At 34.7% G+C, this 17510-nt stretch overlaps 1 protein-coding gene across 1 annotated transcript in view; it reads right to left on the reverse strand.

The window, feature by feature from the left end:
* LOC101897742 (protein Shroom) overlaps nucleotides 1–17510 on the reverse strand; it is a 172378-nt gene that overhangs the window by 36503 nt on the left and 118365 nt on the right. The window lies entirely within an intron of this gene.

Consider the following 17510-nt stretch of genomic DNA (forward strand, 5'->3'; position numbering starts at 1 on the left):
TGGCGAGGAAATACTTTTGCTGGTAAAAAATTAAAATGAGTCTACTGAAATAAGAGCGAGTAGGATTCGCTCGTGTTTGAGTGGGAGTAAACGAAATCGAGCTTTTAGTTTTTGTCATACCCTCGTTTTATGTACAAGACGTTCCCCTCAGTCCTCAACCCCCAGCCAACACCAACACCAAAACCTGTTTTCCACAAAACACACGAGCACACAAATTAACAAACAAACTCATTTTTTCACTCGCTTTTACACTGGGAGTAAACTTTTACTCTATTTCGAGAATATTGACTCCTACTCTTATTTTTCCAACAGGAGTAACTCGCAAGCAATTCCAAATAAAACAAAAGAATCGAGAGTAAAGTTCTTGTAAAAACCTTCTCTTCGATCACTTCCGCTCACGATAATGTTTTGCCCGGAAGTAACAACGAGTAAATCTTAGCTCAGATTAAATCTCTTCAAAAAAAGTACTGACATATTGATATTTATTATTATTCCCATCAAATCAATCACGGAATGCAAACTGTTGTCGTTACACCCCAATATAGATTCGCCTTATCACAAACCAATAATTAGACTTTGTGTCGCGTTTCTTATCAAATTAGAGACTATTTGCAAAACATTGAAAGTGGAGAGGAGAGAAGAAGTCGCCGAAGGAATGAGTACAAAGAAAATACCGGCCTTATAACGATTGTGAGTCAGTCAGCCATTCAGTCAATGTGTTTGCTTTTGCCGTTGTTATTGGTTCAAGTAAAATAAATAATCAATCCATTGCAATGGGGGGAGATAAATTGCAAGTGAATACACACATACATGGAGATAAATGGAAAAACGCAAATGACCATTGTTTAGAGTGACAAAAGTGACCAATATGAGGAAGTTGAAACTTGTTAACGCCAGCCAGCACCGCCAGCACCCTTATTAGATCATTTAACTTAAAGTGTATTTGACTAATGCAAACAAAATTGAAACATGTGGCCCTCACTTCCCAGAATGGAGTGCTTAGCGAGCGTTCTAAGGAAATAGAAAATGACAAGGCATGCCATATAAATGGGGGTTAATTAAGTGGAAAGATTTTGTGGCGGGCAGTTTTAACAGAGAAAAATTTGTTACATTGAAGGGCTTTTACTGTATACGTACTTAGTTGTAAGGGGGTGGTTATCTCATTTTATAACTAGTCAAAAACATGCAAGGAAGTTGCAAAAGTTGTATATATTTAGAGGATCTATGAATCAGTTTGCGGAAAATTATATTCATCGAATTTTTAGTAAAATTTTCAATAATTTTATTAAGAGCGATTTTTTTTCTAAATGGGCCATGCCCCACGTTTAGAATATCTGTAAACTTTCAATTTCCTTTTTTTATACTCTCCACCATAGTATGGAGGGTATATTCAGTTTGTCATTCCATTTGTAACACCTCGAAATATACATTTTAGATCCACAAAGTTTATATATTCTTGATCAGCATAAAATTCTATGACGATGATTTTAGCGACATTATCCATCGGAATTGTTTAAAATTTAGTATTTGAAGTTCGTAATGGATACTACAGCCTATGACAGAAAAGTGACTGTGCAGGTCCACGTCTTCGTATGGCACCCATATAACAGTACCTCCCGATATTCGGCATTTGGATGATCGGAATTGTTTCAAATTTGTTATTTGAAGTTCGTAATGAATACTACAGCCTAAAACAGAAAATTGACTGTGCACGTCCACGTTTTGGTATAGCCCCCCTTTTATATCACCTTATTAGCGTCCTAAGATTAATTGACAATGCTTTACGAAATATATTAAGATTGTCCCAACTAGAAAATAATTTTTAAATTTGGAGCTACAATGAGATATTGTCAAATGAGTTATTTTGAAAAAAAATTAAACATATGATTTCATGACTTTACCTTCTTAATTCTACCATGAAAGGAAGGAAGGAAAAAGATTGTAAGAGGAGACATTGGTAATTGTGCCTCACTGTTGTGCTAACGAAAAATTTGAAAACATTGCAACAATAACTCAATTATTTAAAATGGCGCCCAACGTGATTCTCAAATCAATTGTTTTCAAAAAATCCCCCTTTTATCACCTTATTAGGGTCCTAAAATGGATTTGCCAAAATTAATTAGCAATACTTGTTCCAAAAGAGGTCTGTTAGTGATGTAAAGACAACAATATGTCTTCGACCAGTTCGACCGACCGAAAATATCATACTCCATCTTTCTTAATTCAAACCAAGCTCAGCAAATTGTTGTCTCCAAATCCACCATGCAGAGAATTTTGACGAAGGACATGCATACAAAGTTTAATTGACTCAGGAAGAGAAGCCTGCTGGCCATGGATGGCCAAGGGATTTCGTTAATTGGGTATTTGGCAAATGCATCATCAACGTGTTACTGTCTGGTGTGTTTTTTGGGCTGGAGAAATCAATGGCCTTTTTTTATAAAAAATTAGGCAGGCCAAGCGCAAACAGTCAATGGTGTTTGGTATCGTGAAACGATAAACAGTTTTCCTTGCCTAGAATTTAGGAAATGAATGTGGAGGGTATGTGGTTTCATCAAGGCAGCGCCACATGTCATACAGCCCGAGAAACAATTCAATTGCTGCATCAGTAATTTCTCGGTTGTGCTATTTTTCGTTTTGGAGACCAGAATTAGCCGCCTAGATCGTGCGACTTAACACCTTTACATTTTTTTCTTTGGGGTTTTCTGTAGTCGTTGGTTTACGTGAATGAGCCCACGATGCCTTAAGTCATTGGACTCTGTATAATTGCAATACTGCAGCATTTATACAAATCAGTCTTTGAAAATTTCATTTAAAGATAGCCATTTTTAAATATTTTTATTATTTTTTTTAATTTAAAAATTGGGTTCTAGTTGGGACTTCCTTTATAATTCACATATACAATTTCCAAATAACCATATAAATGCAATACATATGCTGTTTAACGTTGTAACTGTTTTTTGATTGCTATAAAAAGAGAACAAACAAGAGGCATTGATAATTGTGGCTCCCTGTTGTCTTAATGAAAAATGGCGCCCAACGTGATTCTCAAAATGAATCGTTGTTTTAAACCATATATTATACCAACTTATAAGCGTAAAAAATAATTGGCGACCAACGTTTTATAAAACGTATATATTCCCGATACGTTGGGAGCTAGCATAAATCTCAAATTATCACTTTATTATCACTTTTTTTTTTACTAAAAAAAAGTGGCGCCCAACGATTTGCACAGTATATGTTATTTTATGATCCTAGACATTGCAGGTCTGAGCGAGCCATAACATTCTTTTGTGAAACGAGGAGTAACAAGAGAGAGGGAACGGGAGTAACGTGTCATTTTAGATTTCTTTTATAAAAAATAAAGCTTAGAAAGGAGAAAATCATTAAAACCAGATATTTTATTTATAAAAAACATAGAAAACCTTATGTAGGTTCGTACCTTTTGCAAGAACCTGAAGCTTAAATGAAGTAATTCCATTCCTTTTTAATTTTTTTTTCAGCTCAAGTAATGACCTAAAAATATTTTTCAAGGGCTGGTCCTTGGTGTGTAGCTTACAAACCAAGGACTAGCCTTTTTCTTTAGCCCTTCATTATGTGAGAGTTGATATGCCCCAAATGTAGTAAGGCAAACAAAACTAATGGACCTTACACAAACAAAAGTTTAGTTTAATTTTTGAATAAAAGCCCACATAAAAATATCTTAACCAAACAAAACGTGACATATGGTGATGGCGGTGGCCGACATAATAAACCCCATTTAAGTTTTGGGAAATTTATTGCTGTTTATTTTGTGCAGTTCCTGACCATATCAACGAAAATGCGTCAGTGAGGAATGGAAAGGCTGAAAAAGAAAAAAACAGAATGTTTATCGAATGGTGGATGTGTATGTCAGACGGAAACTCCAGGGGTTGTGTTGTGTTGTTTGTTTGTATGACATTGTCTCGTCCAGTGCCAAAATAAACGAGAACAAGTGTGAGATGATGTCATGTATTTAGGAAATTTAGGACAAATATATGGAAGCCACCACTAAGACTGGCTGCCACCATTGATAATGTTGTTAAAACATGACATATGGATAAATGTTTTGGTGTTGTATGAACTAAAAACACGAAGAAGGTGACCTGATTCTATAGAAGTCATTCCTTTACAAGGAATGTAAAATATTGGGGTAAATTTCATTTTTTTTTTATTACAAGTATTTACCTGATATCCGTTAACGGATATGTTAAATGTATATGTGTGCATTCTGTATGTGTAACAGATCAAACAACTATCTAATTCATGACATGCCACAAAATATCCGTGTGTTTCAATGGCAGTCCATAGACTTTGCAAACGTCATACCATTGACGAAAGATATATGCGAAAGTTAAATTGAAATAGAACAAATTAATTTTGTTACTACAAGAATCCCCACCTTTAAAAAAATGCTTACCAGCTGGAATTACACATTCCAAAGCGTTACATAGTTCATTTTTGCAAGCCCTAGCTTCCATTTGTTTTTTGTTTTTCACTTGACAGGTGTTGTGTTAACCCTTGTATTTCTTGACGCTGGACATCATCATCATCATCATTGTCCGTTTTAAATTTCTTTTTCATTGTTATATGTACTTGTTGGTATGTTGTAATTTCCTTTTGTTTCCCTTTCGAATTTTTATAGCATGCATCTGAAGTTTAGCAAGAAGTAGTCAGGGGAGAGAAGATATAGTCGAGTCGATATATATATTTTTGTTGTTTCAATTCGTTTTATTTTTCTTTTCTTTTTTGTTTGCTGTTCATTGTTTGCATATTACAACAACGTTTCAGTTGTTGTTTTTTTTTGCATTCCAAAGTGTTTTGTTTTGGCATTTGATTGTTTGACATGTAAGCAAACAGGAGAGAAAGAAAACACAAAACAATATTATTAAAACCTCAAGCCACGAAGTTCAAGTTTACGTAAAAATTCCAAAAACGTTTAATGCTTCAGTGCATTATGCATGGACCATGGCGTTTTTTTCTCTCTTTCTCTCCTTTACCTCTCCTTACGAATTGACCAGGTTTTTACATTTTTACCAAGCACGACCTGTTATGCGGCATAATTTTATTTGTCATATTTAAGGTGTGATACATTGTCAATTTGTTCTGTATCAAATTACCAATAGGATGGGGAAGACAAAACGGCTAAAAAGGATATGAAGTTTGTAATGTCCCAGAAAAATTGGCTGAATGTTTCTTAATATTTTCTTATTTTTAGGAATTAATTTTTATAGAGGAAATCTGCTGAAGGTTGATGTACTGTTTCCTGTTTTCAAAAATTAAACTCTTTATACATGCAATTAGACACCTTCACAAAATAAATTTAAATTTTAGGACTTTCAAAATATTCATAAGTGAGCGGCATCGTCATACAAGAGAGAATCTAGTACCAAGCCCAAATCATGGCGCCCAACGTATTTATTTTAACAAAAATTTTAGTCCATACAAACTATTTTTTGTAAAAATCAAATTCTTGTGAACAACTTACAATAACTACAATTACAATTACTTTCCCCTATCAATACCGGCTTTTGGAGTCTAAATATAGTTCCTAAAATTTTAATTTCGTTGACCTACTTTGTAGGTAGGTTGTCTCTTCCTTAACTAGGCAGGCAGAGTGGTTATGCGAGAACACTTCTGAGAAACTGCACTCAGAGTTAGATCCTTGAAATGCCGAATTTCTAATAATTTCAAGACCTCCCAGATTTAGTCGGAACACAGTGTGGAACACATTTTATACTAACATCCAATGGCTCATAATGTTCCAGTCCCGATATCAGTGTTCATAGTAAAGAACAATTAATGCTTTATCTTGAATTACTGACAGAACAGTTGAATCGCCAAATTCTTTTCCGCTCTGATATTCGCTGAAGACAGTCTACATATGTGTAAATTTCCACTGATAAATATTGTTAATTCTCCATACCTTTTGCTGTACCAGAAAAAGAACATCTAGTCGAATTTCATAACAGATTTGCTTACAGTTTCAGTATACAATGGACTGGAATTCCCTCCCAGTTTTGTTAGCTTTTTAAGCTTGTTATTCATTCTTGAGAATACGCTTGCATAAAATAAGCGTTGCCTGTGTTCATATTTCTGGATTCATGAACTCTTTTTATCGAAAGCGTTGGGCACCAATGATGGTTTTAAAATTTATAAAAAGCTCGTAATAGTCAAATTCTTTTCCGCTCTGAGATTAGCTGTGGGCAGTCTACATACATGTGAAATTTTCAATAAAAAATATTGTCCAGATCAGTGATAGTGTGTTACGTTGAGATTCACCGATTTTGCAAATCTGCGGCACCAATAGACTGGAAATCTCCTCCAGACATGGACTCCGCTAGCTTGTTATTCTCCCTTGACAACCCTTGCATAAAATACCAAAACCCTTGGGCGAAAAAATAAATTGAGTTGTTAAAAGGAAGGCGACTTTGTTTGTAGTGTCTTCTATGCTTGATTGACATTTTTGCTCCATGTCGGGCGCCAATACTTTCGTTTGAAAAATTGTGAAAACGCTTGGACACCAACATTTTTTTGGACAAAAAAAAAAAAGGATTGTGTTTTTGGACAAAAAAAAACATGAATTGTGTTTTTGGACAAAAAAAATAAATAAATTTTGTGTTTAAAACCCTTATCGGAAATATGAATTTGTTCATAGGGACTTGTACCCTGGCTAAGCATTTCAGCTTCATGTTGGGCGCCATAATATAAATTTGTGATACCCGTAAGACGTCAATACAAAACATACTAGACAAAATTTTAACATTTGTGTGAAATTTCGAAAGTCTTAATTGAAAAAATGCATTATATGAATAGTATTTCGTAGACGAAGGGAGATGAAGGATATAATTTCGAAATGACTTACAAAGAATGCCAGCACACATTAGTGAAAAACACTTCGGGCGCCAATATTTTGGCTTGAAAATTTGTGAAAACCGTTGGGTGGCAATATTTTGGTTGGACGATTTTTTAATATCCGTGTTTGCTAGAAATTTCTGCTTCATATTGGGCGCCAATATTTTGGTTTGAAAATTTGTGAGATCCATTGGGCGCCAATAAGTGGGATTGACAAAAAAATGAATTTTGTTTCTCAAATCAATGCAAATTCGTTTGTAGCGACTAAAATGTTTGATAAAAAGTTTGGCTGTATATTGGGCGCCATTTTCATTTCAGAAATGTTTTTTTCTAATTTTCAGGGGAATATCTTTAGATATATAGTAATTAAATTTTAGTAAATTTGTTATGAATAGATTTCAATGTCTAATCTTGGATTTTTCCAAATTTACTTGGTTGTCAACGCGAAGTCATTAATCATATACTTCATATTTTCTTGATTGTTATCGGCTAGTAGTTTTTCAATGTTATTTTTCTTGTTGCGGGCCAAAAAAAAAAAAAAAAAAACAAAAGTGAAAAAGCTAATTAGTAGAACCATTAAAATATTTGACATTCTCAATGGCTGAAGAACATGTCTTCCGGTCAATAAGTAAAAAAGCAAATGAAACAACAATGACAACAACCAAAAAATTAGCATGCTTCTTATTAACGACAATGAAGATTACCTTATTGATGTAAGGCACTCCAAAAGTTTTGGCATTATGTTCCGTACAATTTGAGGCAAATAACTAATGAATGCTTCAAAATTTCACTTGAGAATAAAATAAAAAGAAATAATAATTGAAAACACTTTTCAAGATGTTGCCCTTGTTTATTGTTTATTGCGTGTTTTTGTTATGTTTTTTTTTTTCGACGTTTATTTATAATAAATTATTTTTATAGATCAGCGGCATCAGACATTGTGTTTTGCTGTTTTTTTTTTTTTTTTTTTTTTGGTTTCACTTCGAATGAGAATTTATTTTTTGCGTTGTTTTGGTTTTTTTCTATGCCACTTTGAATTTTTTTTCTAATTATTTTTATTGCTATTTAATATTTTTTTCGGAGCTCTTTGTTTTAACAGTTGCTGCTCATAAACGGTTTAATTTTGCGCCTTTTTGGAAAAAATGTTTAAATTAATAGTTGTACAACAACCACAATAGCAATCAAATGAAAATACCGCTCGCACAATATTTGATCATCGATTGTGATAGTATGCACGCGATCACCGTCGTGCCACCTAAAACACGAAATTGAAAACAACTGTTGAAATTTTTGTGGGCCAGCCACAAGTGATAAATGCCGCTGCTCTACGAGATGAGAACCAAACAGAAATCCCAAAGAAAAACAATTTTGAAAAATAAAATAACAAAAATGCGTGAAAATTGAGATATGGCTGTTTTTCAAATAAGACTTATGGTTTCACTAGCAGGGATCACATGGTGAGATATTTCGTAGATATGAGACATGCAAATGGGCTTTATCTCGCTGAAGGAGAATAGGACAGTTTCATAAAGCTCTATATGACAACTTTAATTTCTCATACCGAGTTAAAAAGTCAAAACGAGAATTAAGCAATTCAGCTCGAATTCAGCTTAACTGAATTGAATTTTTTTTTTGAAATTAATTCCCATTCCCAAAATGTGAACATCCCCAGACAACAAATTATTTTCATTTTTAAAATACGAATTTCTAAGACATTGGCAAAGAAATGTCTTTGCTTTTTTGCGAGAGCAAGAGACAGTGATTTTCATTTCAATTTGACATAGAATTCTATTATTAGTCCCCATCCGTATTTATTTTTGTCAATATTTCTCTTGTATTCTTGCAATTTTTTTTTGGCAAAAATGACGCCATAGACTTTTAATATCGTTAAACAAAACATGAAAACACTCATTTCATAGGTTAATGCCATGCCTTCAAAATTTTCATTTCTTTCAAATTGGGGTTGGGGAATCTCCTCGTAAATGAACCAAACAAGCTTAGGAAGCCATAACTCTTATTATGGCAACCATGGAAGTGAGTGTAATTAACATGCGAATTTATTAGGCCTCAACAAAAACAAAATCAGCCCATTAAACGAATTAAGCGCGATGACGAATTGCCATGAATTTTTAAAATGTGTTGAAAAAATTCGAACAAAACGACCGATATGTTGTGAGTAATTTAAATGCTTGAGTGATTTTAAAGTGAATTTAATAAATTAAAGAAAAATGTTTTGCGTTCTTCATAGACATTCCAAAAATTTTGTTTTTTTTTTCAAAAAAAAAAGTCCCCAGAGGGAAGTTGAAGGTCTCCAGAGACTCTATAAGGGAATGAAAGGTCTTGAAGTCTATATAGACTAGCTGAAGGCCAGAGAGTGTCTATAGTTGAACTGCAGCATTGGGAGTATAGGCGGCCGGGTCTCTTTTAACACAAATTGGTGGACCGAATCGTCTTCTTAGAAGAGTTTACAGTAGACCTGGCAGCCAGCATTTTTTTAAGAGAAGATTTGGTCAGGGACTCCGTTTAGAAAAGCTAGTGGCCAATGTACGTTCTATAGAATAGCTGGCAGGCCAGGGATTCTTCATGGAAGAGGTAGCGGCCAAGGGACTCCGTATAGAAATACTGGAGGGAAATGCAAGCTTTATAGATGAGCTTGTTGGCCATAGAAGAGCTGGTGTGCCAGCATATGCATTAACTTTTTCTCTCTTTGCTCACATCAGTCGTTGGCACATTACTCGTTCTTTTTGTAGAAGAGATGGCATGCCATGGACTCTTTGTAGAGGAGCTGGTATGCCAGGGATTCTATATAGACGAACTTAAGAAATAACTAATAAGTCAGGGTCTCCCCCTTAAAAATCTGACGAGACAGTCTTCCCTATAGAAGAGACGGACATTCATGTTGGAATGCGAAGTAAGAAACAACACTTTTTCTCTACTTGCTCATCTCAACCGTTATTTAACAAGGGCACATTACTCTCCAATAAATATTCCCTTTCTCTTTATCTCCCTTAAGTGAAGTCCATTGACTGCTGCTGAGCGAGGCCAGGTCAGACAGTCTTTTATTAGCTCAAGAGAAATTCAAGGTCTAAAATATCGTTTAAGTTTTTGAAGTTTCGTGTGAAATGTGAGGGCTTTATCCCAGCAAAAAAATCTCCCTATCAAATAATGGGGATTTTTAAGTAAGCATTTAAATATGTTTAGCTTATTTTTTTTTTATTAAAATTATTGGTAATGTAGAGAATAAGTAGTTAATTATTTTTGGAATGCTGGTAAGGAATTTTGTAAGTGGTGGCCATTACTGCCCAGCAAAAATTTGGTATGTAGTAGTCATTACTAGAAATGACTACCGAATACCCTCGGTGTTATCTTTTACTAGCGTCAAAAATGTAGTTAACAAACATATTATTTGTACTGAGATTTTTTGCTGACTGGCAATATTGAAAGCAGCACATTTTACATGGGATAATACATCGGAAGCCCTTACTACTGGGCTAAAAAAACCCAAAGTAGCTATAAACCCAGATGAGGGATATATGTTTTATGTGAAGTTTTTATATTATGTCAAGAGTTTTAACAGAGAGTCACATTAGGGTTCATTGAAGGTTTATAAGTTACAGTGTCAAGAGGCCTTTAATGTTTTTTTTTGCAGATAACATGGCGGTATCATTGCGGAAGTTTTTTAAGCCACTGGAAGTTCTCATTGGCTGACTAAATGTTATTTAGGTATTCTGAAAGACCTCAAGTTCTTATGGATGCCTCAAGAGACATCAGCTTAAGCTACAAAATGCATAAAAAAGCCTTAATTCAACTAAGCAAAAAAAAAAAAAAATAAATAAATAAATTGCGAGAGTATTTTAATTTAGTCTTTCTTAATTGAATAAAAATATATCTTCCCCAAACCAAACAAACTTGTATGGCAAACATTCAGTCAATTCGTTTAATGAATATTATTGTTAATTGATTTTTTATTATTTTGAAATAATAATAATAAAAATATTTATGTTATGTTTTTGCAAATATTTCTAAGAACAACAAAACAAAACAATTAGAATTTATAACGCTGGTAAGCCGGCCGTTAAAAAAACACATTTCAATTATTACCATAAAAAAGGAATTCCAAAGCATTTGCTTAACAACAAAAATAAATTATCACACATAGATGGCGCCACAGACTAATTGAAATTAATTTGTGAATTTCTTTTTTTTTGTTTTTTTGAATAACAAATTTATTTGGAATTTCACAAAAATTAAATGTGAAGGAAAATCTATGTGCTATGAAAAGAGGGCAAAGAACCCATTGGACCATAAAAATAATAGAAAGAAGAGGAGAAAAAGTAAGAAAAAAAAATAAAACCCATTGAAGATCATAAAACCCAAGGATTAGAATTTCAATAAACAATCAAGTTTTAGTTGAATAAACGAACGCCGCCCGCCGCCGCCTCATAGCCAGCCAAATAAAGGTGCAACAAATGATTATTGTTATTATTAAGGCCTGGGGTGTAAAAATTCAGCATTTATGGCATGACAATTGTGTGGATGGCTGGCGGACTTGGCAGGAAGGCCTTTTGAAAACAAAAGAAACTCACTCACTTGCTGGTCACAACGAATCGTTCATGATTCCCGCCATTCCCGTAGAAAATGACGCATAAGTCTTTGACTTTTTCTAAGGGGATTGGCAAATGTTGCCTCTTCTTCGCCGTCGTCTTGCAAGCCATGCTAAAGACATTTTTTCCAGTCATGAATGCATAAAATGTGCCTCAATGACTTGGTTGGTGGCTTGGCCTTCCTGGGCTTTGTCAGACTTTTCATCGTTTGTCCGTCTGTCTGCCCGTCTTTCTTTCTTTCTTTTGCAAAACCGCAGCACTAATGATGACTCCATGACTGTCATGCCATAATAAAATGCATACAATGTTGTTGTTGTTGTTACTGTTGCAGGGAATTGCAATTTGTAGCGTTAAACAAAAATGCATATAAAGATAGATGTTTCAATACCTACTATTTCTTTGAGTTTTTGTCCCTTGGAAGAAACCCCATCACCGCCAAAGATGGTAATGACACCAGTACACCCAATAAATGCATGCATGCAGAAAAGTAGTAAGGCTCAACAAAGAAGAGGAATGAGGTGAAGAAGAAAGAAAGAAACTCAGCTGATAGAAATTGATAAAAATGTATATCCACCACAAAACCTCAAAGGAGAAGCCATTGCTATGTTTAAAGTTTGCACAATGGGGTTGGGCTGTGGTTTAAACCACAGATATCAAGAAAAGAACATGAAACCGAGAAAATATTTAAGAGAGAAATTTAGGGAAATTCCCTTTGCAATGCATAGGCAAGAGCTTAAAATTAGCAAAGAAAATGACAACTAAGAATTTGATATTTCTTAAGAAATCTTTAATTCTGCTCAGTCAAGAAAAATAATACTTGAATAAATAATGTGAAATGGGAAACCAAAAACAATTTTTCTATAGAAAAAAAAATCTGGCCTTTTTCCTACAGAAAATAAATTACTAAAGCCTAGGTGAAGACGTGGATCTGTATATGCAATAGGTCATTACGATATTTAAATACGAATCTTGAAACACTTTCGGTGCTAAAATCATCAAAATACCGATTATAGAAAGACTCAGTTATATGAGGGCCATACAAAGTCCTAGATCTACATATGCAATTTTCCGTCATAGGATGTAGTACCCATTAGGAACTTCAAATACAAAAGTATGAAACGATTCTTATGAAAAATGCCTCTAAAATCATCCAAATACCGAATATAGGGAGGTACCGTTATAAGGGGGATGTACGAAGACATAGACAATTTTCGGCCACAGACGGTGGCTTCCATTACGAACTTACAATATAAAATTTGAAACAATTCCGGTGAATAATGCGCTTAAAATAATCAAAATACGGAATATAGGGAGGTACCGCTATATGGGGGCTATACGAAGATGTGGATCTGTTTGAACAATTTTCTGTCAAAGGATGTAGTACCCATTAGAAACTTCAAATTTTAATATCTGGAGGTACTGTTATACGGGAACTATACCAAAACTTAGACCTTTATTGACATTTCTATGCAAGGGCGTTTCTTATATATACTGCCAACACATATATTGCCAATTCACAGTAAATTTGGGTTAAAATTCTGACTAAAACACCAAAAAAAACCTTTTTTTATAAAAAACCCTATTTTTCTATAAAAAAATCGGACGCCTTAGTTCACTTAGGCATTTTTTGAAACTAACTAAAATACACTTTAAAAATCCCCCACTGTGTCATGTTTTCACACAATGACAAGGGCGCCGAGCGCAAAGCGTCATCCTACTCGTCATGCCTTTGAAGAAGTTAGTGATGGGTATTATTTTTGAGCCTCTTGTGGAAGGCATAACAAAGTCAAGTAGAAAAAGATACCGCATTCTTTTTCCATTTTGCTGCAACAATTCAGGCCTAAAGCTTGCATTGTTACTTGCAGTGGCAATCGGGTACCTTTTGTTGTTTCTCATCAGCATTTGCAAGCGAGCAAAGCAACCAACTGATGTCCCGCCTGTATTACATGTTGATCATTATGCGCAACACATTTACATTCCCAATTGGAATATTAAAATGACCTTGAATGAGTATTGAAGAATGATTGAAAGCTACGATCTGAAAAGAAGTGCACTGCACGGTTTCTTGGTTTTCGATTCTAGGCGGTTGGCACTCTACTAATCAATACAATGCCATGCCATGCCAGTCCGCCGTAACGCATAAAACAAAAAAAATGAAAAATTGCGCATTCGTTACAATAATCATTGCCGTCATACTGACAATAGAATCACGATCTCTTATTTTCCACTCCCTCCCCCCCCTTTTTTTTGCGGCTGCCCCTCTCCCAACAAGCTCTGTATACTAAATATTGCCTTCTTCGTCAATTGCGTTCATATTGAAAAATTTATTATCTTAAAGTTTTCTGTTGTGATTTTCATTATTGCCTTCTTTTGTTTGCCAGCTTTCTTCTTTGTTGGTCGGACTGGTTGCCTGCTTTAAATATTTGCATTTTTTGTGCTTCATTTGGTCTTGGTAAAGTTTTTGTGGCTTTGGAATGAATTCCCATTAAATTTGCCTTGCCAAAGAGTAGTAGTGGCAAAATGAACAATTGATTGATTGATGATCAATACTGTGGTAGTTTTGACCTACGAAAATGGAGGCGGAGGAGAAGAAGAAGTAGACGAAGGTATGTATGATAATCTCAGGGTTTGGCTAATGTTGGGCGTCCCCAAGCTTTTGGGGTAATAATTGATTCGAACATAAGTGTTATCAATGTTATGAAATTTCACGACAAAGAATTGACTAATTGACTTACCAAATTGAACAAAAGTGATAATATATGAAACTCACCTGAAACGAAAAAAAGGATGAAAAAAGATTAGAATCATATTTGAATACACATTTCAAAATATTTATAAATTTAATTTTATAAATTTAATTTTTTAAAATATGTCTTGGAAATTCTATTCGATTATTATTGAATATTTCTTGGTCAAAAATCTATAATATAATAATAATATGAAATATCAACACATATTTAAGGAGAAATCCATTATTCTGGATGTTCTGAACATTTACCTCAGATATTGCTGAGAATGATGTCGTAAGGTTTTCTATTCCCAAAGAAAACAAAATACAGACTTTCGGTATTATAAAAGGACTGTACCAAAACGTAAACCTATATTGATTATTTTTGGTAAATAGTTTTTCTACATAATAAGAACAAATCCAAAATCTAAAAAATACTTGAAATCGGAGCTATCCTTAACATATAAGGATATATAATTTTCTTAAAAACTATTGTACCCAGATATATGAATTGTTCGGAAATTAATAGAAAAATTTTGTGCAGAATATTTCTTCTTTTGACACCTACAAGGTTAGATGAAAAAACTGTAACAAACTTCAGACTGCTGTCTTTTATAAGCCACTCATCCGACAGCTGTTAAAATTATTCCAGTGACAGGTCATTATATTGTTTACAAGTGTTCAAATGAATTTTGGTGAGAATTTTTCAGAAAAAAAAAAAAATATTTGTGATGGAATTCAAGCGTGATAGTGTAATTTCTTTATATTTGGCTGGAAACCCACAAGTGGCTATCGTGAGAGTACTCCAACATTTAAATGTGAATAAATGGTTCGAAAAGTAAAGAAGCGACTTGATCGAAACCCGCGTCGCAGTGACCGAAAAATGGCTCGTGAGCTGAACATATCGCAATATTTCATTCGGCAAATATTGAAAAATGAGCTCGGGTAAAGCCATTGAAATTCCAAAAAAGTGCAGGAACTTACACCGCAACAGAAAGAAAATAGACTCAAAAGAGCTAGTGAGTTGTTTCGCATGGCCGAAAGTCGATGGTCGCTCTCCGCTCGTATTAATCGACCGTGGGATCTGAATAAATGCTAAATATTATCGCGAAAATATTGTGGAGGGTGTATTAAAGCCTTGGGCACTCAAACATTTTGGACATTCCAACAGTTCGCAGCACCATCGCCTCAGCACGATCCACCCAAGAATGGGTACAAAATGGGATTCCTCGCCGCTCGTATTAATCGACCGTGGGATCTGAATAAATGCTAAATATTATCGCGAAAATATTCTGGAGGGTGTATTAAAGCCTTGGGCACTCAAACATTTTGGACATTCCAACAGTTCGCAGCACCATCGCCTCAGCACGATCCACCCAAGAATGGGTACAAAATGGGATTCCTCGCTTCATAGTTGACTTGTCTAATAAAAATGTTAATGTCTAATAATAAAATAATAAAATGTTAATGTTACTTTCAAGCGTCAACTCAAAAAAGGCCGAGGAAAAATTTATCAAAAATTGCGAAATATGTTTTTGGAACATTGATGTAAATATTTTTTGATACGCATTCAAAATAGAAATTTCTATTGTTTGGCGACTTATAGTGAAATTTGATGAGGTATATTTTGGCCTTTGACGTCACTCATCCAAAATGATGCTTTGTTGGAGTTTTATACACAAACTCACATAAAGTACGGTTTTAGCCCTAAAATGTATTTTTTAATACAGGGTTGCCCATATTCGACGGACCTTTGGGCCCATTCCAATCGACGAGGCTTGTCCGCAGGCAACATTCTTTGCGTCAATTGAATTTTGTACGGGAACAAATGCAAATCAATGCGAATAATCCGTTGTAAAGTGGACCGAGCCATGCCCAATTGCTGAGAACGGGGTTTTTGGGATGTTCTTGGGGACCTCTCAACACTGGCTCGTACGGCAGCGATATTCTCGGCCGATCGCCTTGGTCGACTTTTATATGGCCTCTTCGGATTAGAAAGAACCTTACCAGTCGAAAATTTTTCGTCTAAACGCTTAATGGTGTTCTTAGAAGGCGCACTTCTCACATTTTTTAATGTTTTAAAAGCACGTTGAGTTTTCACAATTGACTTCTTGTAAATTTCAACTATTTCAGATCGCTCGCGTGGCGTGTATTGGTTCATGGTAAAAATCTGCTTGGACTGACGCTTCAAACGCGGTATGTCATTAAGCGATGTGACATCTCTGTCAAAAGTTATGTCGTTGCCAGATGGGTCCGTCGAATATGGGCAACCCTGTATACGTGAATCTGAATCTTCGTGAATCTTCTAGGTCCTTTAGTAGAATTTTTATGACAAATAATTTCTAGAACATTTTGACCCGCTACGGTCCCGTTTTGTGGGAGTTTTGAACCATATATTTAAAAAGGGATCCAAAAGACCCCTTTGTTGACTCGTTGGAGGGTTACACTTTTCGACCAAAATAATCGTCGTGGTATTGTCTGTAATATTGCCGAAGACACAATATACATAAAATGCACGGATTCCAAGGAATATTTATTCGAAAATTACCAAAAGTGTGAAAAGGGGAGAATATGTCCCCTTCATCTTGGTTACTTTTTGATGAAAACTTTCAACCCGATACACGTGTCTTCTTTTTTAGGTCTACTTTTATAACCTACTAGATTTTCCCGTAATTATTTTTTGTGTTGCACACTGTAATACTTTTCGAGCTGTATTCTTAGATTTTAAAAAAAAATATTTAAAAAAACTTTCAGAATCTTTTTTCGAAATGTACTTTAATTTGTATACCTTCCTCCTTCATTTCAACCACTGCACTTTGATAAATTGCATATTTCGCTTTTTTTTTCAATTTTCTTTTACATAACTTAAAACAAAAATAACTAAGAATGATTTGCAGAACATAGCTTAAACCCCCTATGGTGCCTGTCTTAATCTTTGATATTTAGCAATTTGTCTTAACCTTGTTTTTTGGTCTAGACTCTAGACTTTGAACCTATAACCACCACTAGCAATCAACAACAACAAATGGACAAAAAATCTATTTTAGAATAGCATTCAATTTTCTCAAGGAAACTCCACCTAGTTTGGTAAGAAGACAATCTCGGAGGCAGTCAGACAATAGACGCCATAGATTCCACTAGTAATCATCAGTAAGGCAGTCAGCCAGTCAGCGGTCTTAGCTTGGGTAGCCCCAGCTGGCAGTCATTGACTCGAAAAAGGTGAAATTAAAGTCAAGGTGAAGAATTGTTTTAGTTTTTCATTTTTTCTCTTCTTGTTAAAGAAAATAATTTCCCCTCAGAAAAGAAAA

Source organism: Musca domestica, unplaced genomic scaffold (assembly GCF_030504385.1).
Source record: "Musca domestica strain aabys unplaced genomic scaffold, Musca_domestica.polishedcontigs.V.1.1 10, whole genome shotgun sequence".
In the NCBI taxonomy this organism is placed as follows: domain Eukaryota; kingdom Metazoa; phylum Arthropoda; class Insecta; order Diptera; family Muscidae; genus Musca; species Musca domestica.